The sequence below is a fragment of the Hyperolius riggenbachi genome, chromosome 1 (assembly GCF_040937935.1).
Source record: "Hyperolius riggenbachi isolate aHypRig1 chromosome 1, aHypRig1.pri, whole genome shotgun sequence".
Classification (NCBI taxonomy): Eukaryota; Metazoa; Chordata; class Amphibia; order Anura; family Hyperoliidae; genus Hyperolius; species Hyperolius riggenbachi.
The window spans coordinates 224,191,383-224,207,013 of record NC_090646.1 but is presented as its reverse complement, the minus strand read 5'-3'; the positions used below and the strand labels follow the sequence as shown (position 1 = coordinate 224,207,013).

The 15,631-nt window shown below is 42.9% G+C and overlaps 1 protein-coding gene across 2 annotated transcripts in view; it reads left to right on the top strand.

The window, feature by feature from the left end:
- Window positions 1-15,631, top strand: part of AP1AR (adaptor related protein complex 1 associated regulatory protein) — a 99,646-nt gene that overhangs the window by 42,215 nt on the left and 41,800 nt on the right. The window lies entirely within an intron of this gene.

Genomic DNA, 15,631 nt, shown 5'->3' with positions numbered 1-15,631 from the left:
TTATCTACGTATGTGTGTGTTTCTTTCCTGGGATAGCAGGACTGCCCCTGCTGCTTTAAAGTGTCTTCCTGAAGTATAAACATCCAGCTGTATTCTGCACTTATCTATAATGAATCTTAACCACTTCAGCCTACAGTGTTGAAAATCGTTTGCATCCGAGCAACGTTCGCCTCCCATTTATTCGCCAATAACTTTATCGCTACTTATCACAATTGATCTATATCTTGTTTTTTCCACCACTAATTAGGCTTTCTTTGGTTAGTACATTTTGCGAAGAATAATTTTTTTCTAAATCCGTTTTAACAAGAAGATTAAGAAAGAAATGGAAAAAATTCATTTTCTCAGTTACTGGCCATTATAGTTTAAAATTAATACATGCTACCGTAATTAAAACTCATGTATTTTATTTGCCCATTTGTCCCGGTTATTACACCTTTAAATTATGTCCCTATCACAATTTATGGCGCCGATATTTTTTCAATTTGTGTCCATCACTATTTATAAGCTTATAATTGTAAAAAATATAATAAGATACTCTTGACATGTATATTAAAATTCAGACCCTCAGGTAACTATTTATGTTTGTTTTTTTATTGTAATTTTTTTTTATTAAAAATGTATTTGGGTAATTTTTGGTGTGGGAGGGAAACAGATAATATGAAATGTAAAATAATGTAATACTTTCATAAAAAAAATGTATGTGGGTGTAGTTTACTATTTGGCCACAAGATGGCCACAGTCAAAGTCCTGGAAGCGTACGATCATGCTTCCAGGAACTACAAAGAGGACTGGAAACTTGTTTTTTTTTTTTTTTTTTTTGCAGAAAGACCGCAGCCTCAGTCTGTGTTTCTGTGGGGACTTCCCATTCACTGATCGGGGGAGGGGGTACATGGCAGGCCGCAGCGACAGCAGCACACTGCAGACTGAAGTGGTTAATTACACCTTCTTGCAGCCAGAACGGTACAATAAAGAAAACTGAGCAGCAACCGCTACGCCAGCACAGCTTGCTGTTAAAGAGGAATTCCAGTGTAAATAATTATTTATAAATTATTTAGTCAGTGTTTGCTCATTGTAATCTTTCCTCTCCCTAATTCACATTCAGACATTTATCACATGGTGACATTTTTATTGCTGGCAGGTGATGTCAGTGGAAGGAGATGCTGCTTTCTTTGTTTGCAGTTGCAAACAGCTGTAAACAGCTGTTATTTCCCACAATGCAACAAGGCTCCCACAGTGTGATGTCAGAACCATGGTCCTGTCATCACACTGTGGAAGGGGTTTCACCACAATATCAGCCATACAGAGCCCCCTGATGATTCATTTGTGAAAAGAAAAAGATTTCTCATGGGAAAGGGGGTATCAGCTACTGATTGGTATGAAGTTCAATTCTTGGTTACGGTGTCTCTTTAAAGGGAACCTTAACTGAGAGGGACATGGATGTTTCCTTTTAAACAATACCAGTTGCTTCAAGATATCTTAGCGAGCTCCACCCTTACGCTAAACCTATCTTCCCCTGTGGGTATGCTGCAAAAGTCACAAATGTTGCACCAACATATAAATCATACACAAATAATAAAAATCTTTGCGCTGCCTCACAGTCCACTTAGGAGTAGAAAAAGTCCCCAGCCACACAGCCAGCGGCTTAAATCCATTTCGATCTTCACATCCAGTAAACCTCAGAAGAAAGCACAGCAGAAAAAGATCTTCATCGCATAGACTATCAGATCAAAAAGACCAATCTTCCACCAATTATGGCCCATGCAATGTCCTTTATGGTATCACCACCAGCTCGTACTCCACCACCTTTAGGGACCGCTCTCACCTTAAGCTCTGGCTGCCTAGACCCACAGACAGCTTACACAGCATGTGATTCCACTCAGTCAATTAGTCACTTCCTTCCACCTTCCAAAGTAACTCATGCGCTACTTCAGAGCCCACAAGACTTTACCTTACGTGGAGTGCAAACACCAGTCCGCGCTCCACCACCAAGGCCCGTTGTGTGCACGCGCTATTCCAGGCCCCACCGGGCCTTCTGCGCTGCCGCACTCGTCCTCCTGCGAGAGCCTGGGATGCCACTTCCCTATGCTTTCTTGGACCATCATCGGGCGCATGCGCCGGGCAGCTCACCCCATGAATATCCGGTTGCCATAGCGACCTTACCCAAAAAACGTATAACCCCAACGCAGCTTCTCTAGAGCTCAGGTCCGTGCACGGTTCCTGCATCAGAATTCTGATTCTGATTCTGATCATTTACATCCTAAAAGAAAAACCCAAATAAATCCAAATAAATTAGGCAGTCACTAACGACCAACTCCCTCCCCTATCCACCCTGATATCCACACTTGTTCTAATCTATCTAACCAAACAATAACATATTATTAGACTCTTAACTGCCATAATTAGTTATATATCAATATAAAGTTAAATTATCCCATACCCATATATTATTAAACATTAGTCCACATTAACCATCTATTCAATTAATACACATTGACCACCTGTGATTATGTATGCCCTACCATATGATAATCTTACAAGTGTGTGATTTGTTATAGTCTTAACCCATCAAGGAATCAATACCTCATCCCCAATAAATTGTGACAAATATATCCCTATTCTTATCAAACTATAATCCAATTGTGCCCCATTATTTAATAGTATGGCAACCATCGGCTCAGTGCCATATCCCCACTACTTGTGCTGTAACTACACCCCCCCCCATATTTTATTGTGTCCCCCATCCAGAATACCCACCTCCCCCCAAAAAGGGGAAATTTTGTTTATTCGGTCTATACTGCCATATATAACCGCTGTGCGCCATATCTTCGACTAGAATTGTGACACCAACTCGCCAACTGATTCCACACCTCACTATTACCTCAACGAAGTCAATAGTATCCCCCCACCCCACGTTAATAACCCCCCAGAAAACTACAAACCCAAAACTCCATAAGATAAAAATACAACACATACAAAATATATATATGTATGTATGTATGTATGTATGTAAGTATGTATGTACAGTGATGTGAAAAACTATTTGCCCCCTTCCTGATTTCTTATTCTTTTGCATGTTTGTCACATTTAAATGTTTCTGCTCATCAAAAGCCATTAACTATTAGTCAAAGATAACCTAATTGAACACAAAATGCTGTTTAAAATGATGGTTTTTATTATTTAGTGAGAAAAAAAACTCCAAATCTACATGGCCCTGTGTGAAAAAGTGATTGCCCCCCTTGTTAAAAAAATAACTTAACTGTGGTTTATCACACCTGAGTTCAATTTCTGTAGTCACCCCCAGGCCTGATTACTGTCACAACTGTTTCAGTCAAGAAATCACTTAAATAGGAGCTATCTGACACAGAGAAGTAGACCAAAAGCACCTCAAAAGCTAGACATCATGCCAAGATCCAAAAAAATTCAGGAACAAATTAGAACAAACGTAATTGAGATCTATCAGTCTGGTAAAGGTTATAAAGCCATTTCTAAAGCTTTGGGACTCCAGTGAACCACAGTGAGAGCCATTATCCACAAATGGCAAAAACATGGAACAGTGATGAACCTTCCCAGGAGTGGCTGGCCGACCAAAATTACCCCAAGAGCGCAGAGAAAACTCATCCGAGAGGCCACAAAAGACCCCAGGACAACATCTAAACTGCAGGCCTCACTTACCTCAATTAAGGTCAGTGTTCACGACTCCACCATAAGAAAGAGACTGGGCAAAAATGGCCTGCATGGCAGATATCCAAGGCGCAAACCACTTTTAAGCAAAAAGAACACTAAGGCTCGTCTCAATTTTGCTAAAAACATCTCAATGATTGCCAAGATTTTTGGGAAAATACCTTGTGGACCAACGAGACAAAAGTTGAACTTTTTGGAAGGTGCGTGTCCCTTTACATCTGGTGTAGAAGTAACACAGCATTTCAGCAAAAGAACATCATACCAACAGTAAAATATGGTGATGGTAGTGTGATGGTCTGGGGTTGTTTTGCTGCTTCAGGACCTGGAAGGCTTTTTGTGATAGATGGAACCATGAATTCTACTGTCTACCAAAAAATCCTGAAGAGGACCCAAAACACACCAGCAAATGCACTTCTGAATGGCTGAAGAAAAACAAAATGAAGACTTTGGAGTGGCCTAGTCAAAGTCCTGACCTGAATCCTATTGAGATGTTGTGGCATGACCTTAAAAAGGCGGTTCATGCTAGAAAACCCTCAAATAAAGCCGAATTACAACAATTCTGCAAAGATAAGTGGGCCAAAATTCCTTCAGAGCGCTGTAAAAGACTCGTTGCAAGTTATCGCAAACGCTTGATTGCAGTTATTGCTGCTAAGGGTGGCCCAACCAGTTATTAGGTTCAGGGGGCAATTTCTTTTTTACACAGGGCCATGTAGGTTTGGAGTTTTTTTTCTCACTAAATAATAACCATCATTTAAAACTGCATTTTGTGTTCAATTATGTTATCTTTGACTAATAGTTAACGGTTTTTGATGAGCAGAAACATTTAAGTGTGACAAACATGCAAAAGAAGAAGAAATCAGGAAGGGGGCAAATAGTTTTTCACATCACGGTATGTACTTAAATATAAACTTGCACTAGGACCCATTCAATCATCAGATATGAAGCAATTTATGTCCACCTCTATATTTAAACCCATAGGGTGCAAGGTTTTCATTTTATAGATCCACTCCGTCTCCAATTTGGAGACCTCCCTGGTTTTGTGACACCCACGCCACTTAACTGATAACTTCTGTAGTGCTGTAAACTGTAGCAGAGTGGGGTCTCGGTCATGTAGTAACTAAGCTAAAGTGTTTGGACAAGCTATGCCCTTTCACCGCCTTCTTTATATTCCTGATATGTTCTGACATTGTTTCCCTCAATTTTCTAGTGGTCCGCCCTATGTATTGGATCCCACAAGGGCACCATGCTAGATATACTACATATGTAGAATTGCAGGTAATGCATTCCCGAATCTTGTAGTTTTAGCCTGTCTGAAAAGAACTCACCATATTTCTTCTTCTTGACCTAGTCTTACAGCAAGGATTACATGTTCCACATGGGAAGAAACCCACCTGCCCCAGGAGATCCCTAGCGCTACTCCTAGGACCATCAACAAATGTAGGGACAACCAAGCTCGGCAGATTCTGTGCTTTTTTTTATAAATAAATTTAGGCCAAGGTGGCAAATGGTGTGCCAATATATGATCCCCCAGTAGTAAATTCCAGTGTCACTTGATACATTTCTCTACCTGTTTGTACTGGGCATTGTAATCCAATAGGACAGAGAACCCATGCTCTTTCTCCTCCAGTTCCCCCACAGGTCTATCTGTCAATACTTGGGACCTGTCCATCTGTTGTATTTTTTGTAATTCTCCCATCAATACATCCCTCTTATACCCCTTTTCCTCAAATCTATTTACCAATATATTACTTGGAGCATGGTGGTGAAGCACAAACAAGTGGTGATACCATATAGGACATTGCACGGGCCATAATTGGTGGAAGAATGGTCTTTTTGATCTGATAGTCTATGCGATGAAGATCCTTTTCTTCTGTTTTTTTCTGGAGTTTTACTGGATGTGAAGATTTGAGTGGATTTAACTCGCTGGCTGTGTGGCTGGGGACTTTTTATACTCCTAAGTGGACTGTGAGGCAGCGCAATTTTTTTTTTAATTATTTAAATACCAGTTGCTTGTCGGTCCTGCTGATCTCTTTGGCTGCAGTAGTGGCTGAATCACACACCTGAAACTAGCATGCAGCTAATCCAGTTTGATTTCAGTCAGAGCACCATCTGCATGCTTGTTCAGGGGCTGTGGTTAAAATGATTAGACACACAGGATCAGCAGGAGAGTCAGGCTACTGATATTATTTTAAAAGGAAAAATCCATATCCTTCTCAGTTTAAAACAATAATGTGGTGACTGTTCCCTTCTTAAATTGTCAGTTTATGGATTCTTTATGCTTGCTACAGATGGTAAGCTTTTGCTTTAGATATCGATGAAATCCTCTCATTATACTAAATGTAATAAAAGATGCATATGTCAGATTATGCATGCATCCTGTTTTAGGCCTGAGATATCACAACACACACTAAGGTTGCACTCTGCACACATGACTTTCCTGTCCCTGGTGGTTTTTTCTGGTTCCCAGCAGAGCTAAGGCAAGTGCTGTCTCCATTTAGTGTTGCATTTATTTTTAAATGTGTGTAATGGCCTTTGTGGTCCTGTAAGGCCATGCTGCTGAAAAGCATAACTGGTGTATTACAGTGATTGAATGTGTGCCTGGTCAGTAATTTTTTCCCACTTGGGCTGTTGGAGCAGTCAAAACATAAGCAGACCCACTGGTATGCAGTAATATGGAAAGTGCATTTTCCATTTTTACTTACTGGTTAGCTCTTACAGTTCAGAATTAATGAGAGTATATACGCATTTGATCTGAGTGTTTTTTAGGGCTTATTGTTCAGTATTGTATTGTTGTTGAACTGTGCCATTTTCTACATGCTGAGTATTATTTTGTCTTTTCTTTGACATTGGGGCCCATATGCAATTAACTTTTTATCCTAGGTGATATTTTTAAATTTGTCAATAAAATGCCCTTTAACCACCTTGGCCTTCTATTGATTGCGCCAGGGTGGGGGCGCAGCGGTATTTATTTTTTTTGTTTGGGGGGGTTTGGGGTTGAAAATTACGCGTCTGGTATCGGTGGCGGCGATCGTACATAGCACGCAGCTAGCAAAGTGCTAGCTGCGTGTTTAAAAAAAAAAGTTACGAAAATCGGCCAAGTAGGGCCTGAGAAATCCACCGTGCCGGTAATGGACAAGCTGAGCTCGTCATTACCGCCAAGGTGGTTAAGCCACCAGAAATCAAGAAAATACTCAAAATAATGTTGACAGTACTTTTTAACCACTTCGGGACCACAGTCTTTTCGCCCCTTAAGGACCAGAGCCTTTTTCTCCATTCAGACCACTGCAGCTTTCACGGTTTATTGCTCGGTCATACAACCTACCACCTAAATGAATTTTACCTCCTTTTCTTGTCACTAATACAGCTTTCTTTTGATGCTATTTGATTGCTGCTGCGAGTTTTACTTTTTATTATATTCATCAAAAAAGACATGAATTTTGTCAAAAAAATGACTTTTTTAACTTTCTGTGCTGACATTTTTCAAATAAAGTAAAATTTCCTATACATTTGAGCGCGAAAGTTATTCTGCTACATGTCTTTGATAAAAAAAAAAACATTCAGTGTATATTTATTGGATTGGGTAAAAGTTATAGCGTTTACAAACTATGGTGCCAAAAGTGAATTTTCCCATTTTCAAGCATCTCTGACTTTTCTGCGCACCTGTCATGTTTCATGAGGGGCTAAAATTCCAGGATAGTACAAATACCCCCCAAATGACCCCATTTTGGAAAGAAGACATCCCAAAGTATTCAGTGAGAGGCATGGTGAGTTCACAGAAGATTTTATTTTTTGTCACAAGTTAGCGGAAAATGACAGTTTGTGACAAAAAAAAAAAAAAAAAAAAGTTTCCATTTCTTCTAACTTGCGACAAAAAAAAATGAAATCTGCCACGGACTCACTATGCTCCTCTCTGAATACCTTGAAGTGTCTACTTTCCAGAATGGGGTCATTTGTGGGGTGTGTTTACTGTCCTGGCATTTGGGGGGTGCCTAATTGTAAGCACCCCTGTAAAGCCTAAAGATGCTCATTGGACTTTGGGCCCCTTAGCGCAGTTAGGCCGCAAAAAAGTGCCACACATGTGGTATTGCCGTACTCAGGAAAAGTAGTATAATGTGTTTTGGGGTGTATTTTTACACATACACATGCTGGGTGGGAGAAATATCTCCGTAAATGACAATTTTTTTATTTTTTTTACACACAATTGTCTATTTATAGAGATATTTCTCCCACTCAGCATGGGTATGTGGAAAAATACACCCCAAAACACATTATACTACTTCTCCTGAGTACGGCGATACCACATGTGTGGCACTTTTTTGCACCCTAACTGCGCTAAGGGGCCCAAAGTCCAATGAGTACCTTTAGGATTTCACAGGTCATTTTGAGAAATTTCGTTTCAAGACTACTCCTCACGGTTTAGGGCCCCTAAAATGCCAGGACAGTATAGGAACCCCACAAATTACCCCATTTTAGAAAGAAGACACCCCAAGGTATTCCGTTAGATGTATGGTGAGTTCATAGAAGATTTTTTTTTTTTGTCACAAGTTAGCGGAAATTGATTGTAATTGTTTTTTTTCACAAAGTGTCATTTTCCGCTAACTTGTGACAAAAAATAAAATCTTCTATGAACTCGCCATTCTCCTAACGGAATACCTTGGGGTGTCTTCTTTCTAAAATGGAGTCATTTGTGGGGTTCCTATACTGCCCTGGCATTTTAGGGGCCCTAAACCGTGAGGAGTAGTCTTGAAACCAAATGTGGCAAAATGACCTGTGAAATCCTAAAGGTACTCATTGGACTTTGGGCCCCTTAGCGCACTTAGGGTGCAAAAAAGTGCCACACATGTGGTACCGCCGTACTCAGGAGAAGTAGTATAATGTGTTTTGGGGTGTATTTTTACACATACCCATGCTGGGTGGGAGAAATATCTCTGTAAATGACAATTATTTGATTTTTTTTACACACAATTGTCCATTTACAGAGAGATTTCTCCCACCCAGCATGGGTATGTATAAAAATACACCCCAAAACACATTATACTACTTCTTCTGAGTACGGCGATACCACATGTGTGACACTTTTTTGCAACCTAGGTGCGCTAAGGGGCCTAACGTCCTATTCACAGGTCATTTTGAGGCATTTGGATTCTAGACTACTCCTCACGGTTTAGGGCCCCTAAAATGCCAGGGCAGTATAGGAACCCCACAAGTGACCCCATTTTAGAAAGAAGACACCCCAAGGTATTCTGTTAGGAGTATGGTGAGTTCATAGAAGATTTTTTTTTTGTCACAAGTTAGCGGAAAATGACACTTTGTGAAAAAAAAAACAATACATATCAATTTCCGCTAACTTGTGACAAAAAATAAAATCTTCTATGAACTCATCATACACCTAAAAGAATACCTTGGGGTGTCTTCTTTCTAAAATGGGGTCACTTGTGGGGTTCCTATACTGCCCTGGCATTTTAGGGGCCCTAAACCGTGAGGAGTAGTCTTGAACCCAAATGTCTCAAAATGACCTGTGAAATCCTAAAGGTACTCATTGGACTTTGGGCCCCTTAGCACAGTTAGGCTGCAAAAAAGTGTCACACATGTGGTATCGCCGTACTCAGAAGAAGTAGTATAATGTGTTTTGTGGTGTATTTTTACATATAACCATGCTGGGTGGGAGAAATATCTCTGTAAATGACACATTTTTGATTTTTTTTACACACAATTGTCCATTTACAGAGAGATTTCTCCCACCCAGCATGGGTATGTGTAAAAATACACCACAAAACACATTATACTACTTCTCCTGAGTATGGCGATACCACATGTGTGACACTTTTTTGCAGCCTAGGTGCGCTAAGGGGCCCAACGTCCTATTCACAGGTCATTTTGAGGCATTTGTTTTCTAGACTACTCCTCACGGTTTAGGGCCCCTAAAATGCCAGGGCAGTATAGGAACCCCACAAGTGACCCCATTTTAGAAAGAAGACACCCCAAGGTATTCCGTTAGGGGTATGGTGAGTTCATAGAAGATTTTATTTTTTCTCACAAGTTAGTGAAAAATGACACTTTGTGAAAAAAACAATAACAATCCAATTTCCGCTAACTTTTGACAAAAAATAAAATATTCTATGAACTCATCATACACCTAACAGAATACCTTGGGGTGTCTTCTTTCTAAAATGGGGTCACTTGTGGGGTTCCTATACTGCCCTGGCATTTTACGGGCCCAAAACTGTGAGTAGTCTGGAAACCAAATTTCTCAAAATGACTGTTCAGGGGTATAAGCATCTGCAAATTTTGATGACAGGTGGTCTATGAGGGGGCAAATTTTGTGGAATCGGTCATAAGCAGGGTGGCCTCTTAGATGACAGGATGTATTGGGCCTGATCTGATGGATAGGAGTGCTAGGGGGGTGACAGGAGGTGATTGATGGGTGTCTCAGGGGGCGGTTAGAGGGGAAAATAGATGCAATCAATGCACTGGGGAGGTGATCGGAAGGGGGTCTGAGGGGGATCTGAGGGTTTGGCCGAGTGATCAGGAGCCCACACGGGGCAAATTAGGGCCTGATCTGATGGGTAGGTGTGCTAGGGGGTGACAGGAGGTGATTGATGGGTGTCTCAAGGTGTGATTAGAGGGGGGAAATAGATGCAAGCAATGCACTGGCGAGGTGATCAGGGCTGGGGTCTGAGGGCGTTCTGAGGTGTGGGCGGGTGATTGGGTGCCCGCAAGGGGCAGATTAGGGTCTAATCTGATGGGTAACAGTGACAGGTGGTGATAGGGGGTGATTGATGGGTAATTAGTGGGTGTTTAGAGGAGAGAATAGATGTAAACAATGGATTTGGGAGGTGATCTGATGTCGGATCTGCGGGCGATCTATTGGTGTGGGTGGGTGATCAGATTGCCCGCAAGGGGCAGGTTAGGGGCTGATTGATGGGTGGCAGTGACAGGGGGTGATTGATGGGTGGCAGTGACAGGGGGTGATTGATGGGTGATTGACAGGTAATCAGTGGGTTATTACAGGGGAGAACAGATGTAAATATTGCACGGGCGAATTGATAAGGGGGGGGTCTGAGGGCAATCTGAGCGTGTGGGCAGGTGATTGGGTGCCCGCAAGGGGCAGATTAGGGTCTAATCTGATGGGTAACAGTGACAGGTGGTGATAGGGGGTGATTGATGGGTAATTAGTGGGTGTTTAGAGGAGAGAATAGATGTAAACAATGGATTTGGGAGGTGATCTGATGTCGGATCTGCGGGCGATCTATTGGTGTGGGTGGGTGATCAGATTGCCCGCAAGGGGCAGGTTAGGGGCTGATTGATGGGTGGCAGTGACAGGGGGTGATTGATGGGTGGCAGTGACAGGGGGTGATTGATGGGTGATTGACAGGTAATCAGTGGGTTATTACAGGGGAGAACAGATGTAAATATTGCACGGGCGAATTGATAAGGGGGGGGTCTGAGGGCAATCTGAGCGTGTGGGCAGGTGATTGGGTGCCCGCAAGGGGCAGATTAGGGTCTAATCTGATGGGTAACAGTGACAGGTGGTGATAGGGGGTGATTGATGGGTAATTAGTGGGTGTTTAGAGGAGAGAATAGATGTAAACAATGGATTTGGGAGGTGATCTGATGTCGGATCTGCGGGCGATCTATTGGTGTGGGGGGGTGATCAGATTGCCCGCAAGGGGCAGATCAGGGGCTGATTGATGGGTGGCAGTGACAGGGGGTGATTGACGGGTGATTGACAGGTGATTGACAGGTGATTGACAGGTGATCAGGGGGGATAGATGCATACAGTACACGGGGGGGGGGGGGTCTGGGGGGGGGTCTGGGGAGAATCTGAGGGGTGGGGGGGTGATCAGGAGGGAGTAGGGGGCAGATTAGGGACTTAAAAAAAAAATAGCGTTGACAGATAGTGACAGGGAGTGATTGATGGGTGATTAGGAGGGTGACTGGGTGCAAACAGTGGTCTGGGGGGTGGGCAGGGGGGGGTCTGAGGGGTGCTGTGGGCGATCAGGGGGCAGGGGGGGGGGAAATCAGTGTGCTTGGGTGCAGACTAGGGTGGCTGCAGCCTGCCCTGGTGGTCCCTCGGACACTGGGACCACCAGGGCAGGAGGCAGCCAGTATAATAGGCTTTGTATACATTACAAAGCCTATTATACACTGTTGCAGCGGCGATCCGGATGCCAGTAACCCGCCGGCGCTTCCGAACGGCCGGCGGGTTACGGCGAACGGGGGGCGGAGCCAGTCCCCGGCGGCTGATCGCGTCACGAATGACGCGATCGCCGCATAGCCACTCCCGCAGCCGCCCCCGCCGATGGGCGTATTGCGGTCGTTTGGGCCCAGACTTTGCCGCCGCCCATCGGCTGGGGGCGGTCGTTATGTGGTTAAACTTCTTTTTGGTACTTTTTTTAGTTGCTAAGTGCTGAAAAGTTATTTTTAAATCAAAGATGAAAAATTGTCTCCTAGGAGAAAACTTAGGTGCAAAAGTTAATTGCCCTGGGTCTGTTAAGGGGCTTTTAACAATAACATTTGTAAAGCCGTTTTCTCCCATAGGACTCAAAGCACATAGACCTCCGATCAATATACATAGTTGCCGCGTGGAATGTGTAGAGGAAAAAGTTACCATATGTGTCCATGTATGCCAGGCTAAAGAGGTGGCTTTTCAGTAAGGACTTAAGTCTTTCCAGGGATGGAGCTGTCTTGATTGGGTGTGGCAAGGAGTTCCAATGGGTAGGTGCAGCATTAGAGAAGGCTCTGGATCCATTCCAAGAGGCGGTTATTACAGCTTGTTTATGGGGGTTTGGGATGTACTTGCAACAAATCTTTCAGGTATCCGGGGCCTAAATGTAAGGGATTAAAATGTTAGCCTATTTTGAAGAGGACTCATCATTTTATGGGTAACCAGTAGAGTGAGAAAAGGAACAGTGTTATGGGGCAATGGTGGGGTTGTTTTTGTTTAAAAGCCTTGTGGTGACATTCTGTATTAGCTTCTGGCAGTGCAGGATTTTATTTGGAAGGCCTGCATAGATACCATTGCAAAATTGTATTTGGCTATGCTGTGAAGGTTATAGGGTACCTGAACTGACACTTGAAGAGATAAATGTGCATACAGTGCCAATCCTGCATAGAACTAGATTGTTATTTTCTTTTTTATTTTCTCACTGTAAGGGTTACAAATTCAAGTTTGCAAATAGTAGTTTCTCTCCAGTCCGACCTAGTTGCACTGTAGTGTATGTCTCACTGATAACTAATTGCAAGCCAGACAACTCTTGCCTGGCATAGAATAGCTTTTGATTGCTAGGAATAGATAAAAGGTCAATAGTTCATAGATTGTGGCTCTGGAATACTAAAAAAAAAAATCTTAGCTGAGACCATAAAAACACTAAACCTACATATTTAGCTTTAAACCACTTAAAGAGGATCTGTAACGTCAAAAGATCCCCTGGGGGGTACTCACGTCGGGTGGGGGAAGCCTCCGGATCCTAATGAGGCTTCCCACGCCGTCCTCCGTCCCTCAGGGGTCTCGCTGCAGCCCTCCGAGAAAGATGACGTCAATATTTACCTTCCTGGCTCCTGCGCAGGCGCTCTGACGGCTCTCGGCTCCGAACTACACGGAAATACCCGATCGCCGTCGGATCTGCTCTATTGCGCAGGCGCAAGTTTCCGGCGCCTGCGCAGTAGAGCGGACCCGACTGAGATCGGGTATTTCCGTGTAGTTCGGAGCCGAGAGCAGCCACAGCGCCCCCGCTGGAGCCTGCAAAGGTAAATATTGAACTGACAGTCTGGTCGGTCGCCGGCTGTTCGGAGGGCTGCAGCGAGACCCCCGTGGGACAGAGGACGGCGTGGGAAGCCTCATTAGGATCCGGAGGCTTCCCTCACCCGAGGTGAGTACCCCCCAGGGGATCTTTTTGATGTTACAGAGTCTCTTTAAGCCCTCAGTCGTTTTCACTTTATGGATTCGAGCAATGTTCACCTCCCATTCATTTGCCTATAACTTTATCACTACTTATCACAATGAACTGATCTATATCTTGTTTTTTCCGCCACCAATTAGGCTTTCTTTGGGGGGTATATTTTGCTAAGAGCTACCTTACTGTAAATGCATTTTAACTGTAAGAATAAGAAAAAAAAAAACGGAAAAAATTCATTATTTCTCAGTTTTCGACCATTATAGTTTTAAAATAATACATGCATCCATAATTAAAACCCACGTATTGTAATTGCCCATTTGTCACGGTTATTTCACCGTTTAAATTATGTCCCTATCACAATGTATGGCGACAATATTTTATTTGGAAATAAAAGAGCATTTTTTCCGTTTTGCATCCATCACTATTTACAAGCTTATAAAAAAAGATAAAATAGAAATATTTCATCTTTACATAGATATTTAAATAGTTTAGACCCTTAGGTAAATATTTGTGTGTTTTTTTTTTTTTTTACTGTAATGTTTTTGGTTTTTTTTTTATTAAACATTATATGTGGGTATTTTTGGGAGGGTGGGGTGTAAATAGTGTTTTATTTAGGGAAATATTTGTGTAGTGTAATTTTTGTTTTACTTTTAGATGTAGATTTACTCTTTGGTCACAAGATGGCAACCTTGAGTTTTACATGACGTCACTCTAAGCGTACAATGTACGCTTAGAGGGACATAGAATCAGAAGAAGCGAAGCTTCCGAGAGAAGCTGTCGCTTTTTCTGCGGGGGAGAGGAATGAGTGATCGGGCACCATAGCCCGATTCATTGATTCCTGGGCTACCGAATCCGCGGCCGGGAGTGCGCGTGCACGCGCGCGATCGGCCGCGGGAGCGTGCATGTCCTCCTTGACGTTTTTATGCGTCAAGGAGGACAAAGTGGTTAAACACAAAATAAAATGGAGGTATTCTAAAGCTGGCCATACACATTTCACCCAATGTACCAAAACAATTGATTCCTTTTTGAAAATAATTGAAAATAATCGATTTAGAAGTAATCAATCCCTACCTCACCAGGGCTGTGGAGTCGGTCCAAAAATCCTCCGACTCCTCAGTTTAGGATTCACCCGACTCCGACTCCTTGACTCCGACTCCTCTAATTTGCATATTACAATTTTGTTGATTAAAAGTATGTAACATGAAATTCGTCTCTTAACTGCCAACGCTTAGGAATTTTACAAGACAACTGAAGTGAGAAGGATATGTAGACTACTATATTTATTCCCTTTAGACTAAAACTAGCCCTTGGTAAGAGTACTTGTAAAAGGTACAAACCGGAACAATGAACATCTATCAGGCCCTAGGCAATGTAACTGTGGGTACATGTAAGAATGATGTGCAGGTACTCTGCAGGGGAATGAGGAGATTGTAAACAGACAACACCTCTGTGTTCAATGTGCCCAGCATTCTCAGTGGATTCCCTGCAACTCTGTGGGGAGTGCATATGTAGAGTATAGTACTACTGTGTAACAAAGTAAACCTGAGACAGATGAAATTAAAGTTTTATACATACCTGGGGCTTCCTCCAGCCGCCTTCAGGATAATCAGTCCCTCGTTCTCCTCCTCCACCACCTGGATCTTCTGCTATGAGTCCAGGTACTTGAGCCAGTCGGGCGTAGTGCGCATGCACACACTCCGCCGCCAGGAGCATACTACACCTGTGCAGCACTATTGCGCAGGTGCAGAATGTTCCTGGCTGTGGGAGCGCCATGCGGCCGGACAGCGCTGACTGGCTGAATTACCAGGACTCATAGCAGAAGATCCGGGTGGTGGAGGACAGCGAGAGACTGATTAGCCTGAAGGGGGCTGGAGGAAGCCCCAGGTATGTATACAACTTTACTTTTCATCCGTCTCAGTTACCCTTTAATTTGTAGTCACCAAACCAAATTTTAACAACATATCAAATTATTTGATTTCATCAGCAAAGGGAGTGCATACATTTGCATAAATCAGCATCAATGCAGATTTATTTTCATGTCGTTGACCATC